Consider the following 4,110-nt stretch of genomic DNA (forward strand, 5'->3'; position numbering starts at 1 on the left):
AGATTAAATGAAATTGTAAATAAAACATCAAAAAGGAAACAATGCAAAAATAAGATAATGAAAAATGTGGTCATTTTTAAACGTGAGGTTGGTGCTGGTTTACACATATTTCCCTCTTTCTCCGTGCCATTTACAGACTTTATGCATAGGGAATAATTCTGTCTGAATATATTTTGGTCTCAAAAGCCTTCTTCACATCCTTCATGTTGTTGCCATAAAGCCACAGAGCTGATCATTACACTAATGTTCCCTTTCCCCTCATTTTCTTAATGACAATCATATTGTTTTACAGTCATTTAGATGGAGAATGGAAGAGGAGTGGCTAGTGCATAGGTGTGGGAGTGTGTATGGCTTCAGATGACAAACATAATACCAGTCTCATTCCTGTCTGTGGCCCCAACTCCAGTTTATATAGAGAATAAAAGCAGTTATTGGAGCGTGATAATGCAATCAGCAGAAAGTTTGAAGAGTTTTGTTGTGCCAAACCTTTGGAACAGCATTTATTCCCTCATTAAAAAAAAGAGAGATTCAAATCAATATATTGCCATTGTTTCCTTTAAAATAGGTAGAAATTATTTCAGTGTATTTTTAGGGTGAACATGTTTTTCTTGTTTTGCATGTAGGGGCTGTGAAGATTAACCTGTATTCGTTTTTTGCAGAACAGTATGTATTTTTAAATTGACCAGTTTGATTACGGTTTTCAATTTACATCAGATATTTAAACTTCCTTGATAGGGAGGCTTGTAATTTTTGATTAAGCCCCGTTTTGAAACTAAACAGCTACAAAACATAAGATAAAATAAAAATTCCTGTGCAGCTAAATTAAAGATTTAAACCTTTGCATGCATTAAATGCTGATGGTTACCTATATAAAAACAAAAAAGTCACTTGATTTTAATTAAAAAAAAAAAATATATATATATATATATACACCAGGTATCTGTCCTGCTAGTGTTTAGATAGTCCTTTTTAAGTCTAAAAAGAATTCCAGCAATGAAATCCCACGATAAGCAGGCAAAGCAGATGTGGCGCCATCTGCTGGCAGTATTGCAGAAAGCTGTTACAGAGCGTGGTAAAGCGACATTTTGACATCTTGACGTGCTTGAGGGCAAACCAACACAAATTGGCCACTTTGACCAAAATGATTAGTTACTGTAGTGTAAAGACATCAAAAGCCAGAACCAGGGCTTGAACCACCGACCATACGGTTGCAGGGCAAACTCCTGCATGCGACACCACTGTCCATGCTAACACAGTTTAGAACTTATTACTGATTTAAAATAATGTGTTACTACCCTAGCTCAGGGGGTAGGAACAACGATGGGGAGACCACACAAAAGAAAGGTTTAACCATTTATTAAAGTAAATAAACCTGTTAGCGTAGGTCAGTGGTGTATGTAATGTTGAGGTACATGAGGTGTGTGAAAGTGTACATGGATCAAATTAAACTAAAACTGGAGCAGGAGGCCAGAGGAGTCCATGGAGCGCAGAGAGAGCTAGCCATGTGCTCTGGTCCAATGTATAGGAGGCCACTGCAGGTTTGATACTCTCAGGTCCGCCGCCCACTTCCTGGAAGCACAAACCAGAGGAGCAGTCTCTTCACAATAAAGGTGGCCTTGGCCGTCACAAATGTCACAAACAACGTAAAGATTTGTATGCTGTACATCTGCAAATCACAGTAATTGTTCTCTGGGTCCATAACTATTACATGCTACACTTGACTAGTGTCAAACAGTCAGATTAGTAAACCCTCAGTTACCATTTTTAATCTGTTGTTTGGTTAACCAATTAAATTGGTTGATCTGAAACCAATGGTTTGCTCAGCTTCTGACTAATATATTGATTAAACCAACAAAAATTGGTTTAAATAATTAGATTGATTGTTTTTCCAATCAATCTATCATCCTGAGTCCGTGTTTGACTTGGCTGTTCAGTTTCCTTCCTTCCTCATTACCTTATTATATCCTTGAACGATAAGCGTCTCATGATTTACTTGGTGTTAACCATCAAGGGTGTAACTTAGTGATGAAAACTGGAGGGGACACTCTAAGGGTGGTGGCTGATGGACCTACAGTAACTCGACACAAACGCTTTCAATAGGGTTTGTATTTTCAAAAAATGAGCTCAAACATATATTTATTGAATGATTTCCTATTGTTTAGAACACAAAGGTACCAAAATACACCAATATTTATATTTATGGGTGGTTAGACATTAATATATATATAAAAAAAGGATGAATAACAGCTGGTTCTGATGCCAACAGCAACATATCATGCCTCCCTAGTATGGACACAATTTCAGTTTCATTCATCCATCCAGAAAAATGTGGATTGATTGATGAATATTTTCCCTTTCAGCTACATCATTGATTATCGTCAAAGCAGCAAAATCAAATCAAATTGTCCCAAATATTGTTGAAAGCCAAAGTCTACGTATTGAAATCATTGGTGGGGACATGTCCAGATTAGTCCTTCAGAAAGTTACGCCTGTGTTAACCATCCATGGTAACATCAAGCCTGCTCAGAGTTAATCAGTTCTTGGAAAAAGGTTTGTTCCAAGTGTTCTCTGTCATGTTTCTACTAACCTTCTCTTGTGTGTATTCTCATCCAAGGTCCCTAAAAAAGCTGGATTGCCTCTTGCTGCTGAGTCGTGATTACTTCCTGGATTTCCCTCTGAGGCTCTCGTCTCTTGCACTTCTTCATATGCAGACACACATGTAGACACTGACTAAACCTGGTCAGGCTTCTCACGTCTGGAAGCTGCTCCTCCTTTGTCCTCTCCACCGATCATCTTCACAGTCAGCCTTTACCATCCAAACCGCTCCAACTGTCTCAAGACCTCTGCCTGGATACTCTCTTAACAGACACACACCCATAATTCTGGATCTACTAACCTCTACCTGGTGCTCAAATCTCCCAAATAGCGTGAGATCAGTTTATTTCTTCCCAATACTTAGTCCTTCTCAAACAACCTCCTCACACTGTCTCTCCTTGCAGAGTTTACAGTCTCCAAGCTGGATTGCATTGTTCAATAAACCTCTTTTCACTTCCATTCCATCTTTTCTTGAGAGTCTTTCGCTTCTATGGGCCAGGAAAACTAGACAGAACAACGAATGAAAGGAAAGTAATGATATAAAGTTTCCTTTTCACAGGATTTATGTTCTACGTTTTTCAGATTGATCAAAAAGATGCCAACACTTTAATTCCTGTCTTAGAATTAAAAAACACTGCCCGGATAAATGCATAAAAAAATTTACGCTAACGGAAAAAGCCAAGAGTGAAGATTGTTGAGACATGATTTAGAGCGGTTTAGGACATGCAGCTGATGTTACAAAAAACTCTGAGCCTTTTTGTTTCACAGCAGCTCCTGTGAGTTAGTTAGTTTGATCAAGTCTGAACAGGTCCGCTCAGAGTTGTAACAACTATAAAAAGCCGTCGACAGCGGAGCGCCGATGTTCTGTTGATTACTTGTCAAAGAAATCAGTGTAATGCTGCTAATTTGATGACGGATAAGGTCTGGCTGTATGTGATGGATTGTGAGGTGAAACTGTAGCACTCATATAGAAAGCTATCTGATTACAAAGGACAGCTATACGTGGTCTGAAACCAATAAATATTGAATTCTCTGTCAATTAATGCCACTCATTTTTTTTATTTTGAGTTTTTGCAGCACTAGTGGCTCGTTTTTCGACAGTAGGCTGACAGGAAAGGGGGTAAGAAAGAGGGAGAGAGACTTGCGACAAACGACCACAGGCCGAATTAGAACCCGGGTTGGCAGCGTCGAGGACTAAGGCCTCTGTACATGGGTTGTGCACACTAACCACTGCACCACCTGCATGCCACATGCTGTTTATTTTTTATTTGGATCATCATCAATAGGAAATGCTAAGTGCAGAGCCCAAGCACTGGCTGGTGCTTGGGCTCGCCGGTGCACTGGTGGTGCTTGGTGTTTGGGGGTGGATACCCGGGCGGCTACTAGCTTATTCCTAGTGGCTGGTCGGCGGGGCTAAGCTCGCTGGGGCCCGGCCAGGGCTCCCGCTGAGGGGTGGGACACCCCTGGGGCCTCGGATCCCTGGGGCCCATGGCCGGATCCATTTTGCAGTGTCCA

This window comes from Cyprinodon tularosa, unplaced genomic scaffold (assembly GCF_016077235.1).
Source record: "Cyprinodon tularosa strain WSP-4 unplaced genomic scaffold, ASM1607723v1 ctg25, whole genome shotgun sequence".
Taxonomy (NCBI): domain Eukaryota; kingdom Metazoa; phylum Chordata; class Actinopteri; order Cyprinodontiformes; family Cyprinodontidae; genus Cyprinodon; species Cyprinodon tularosa.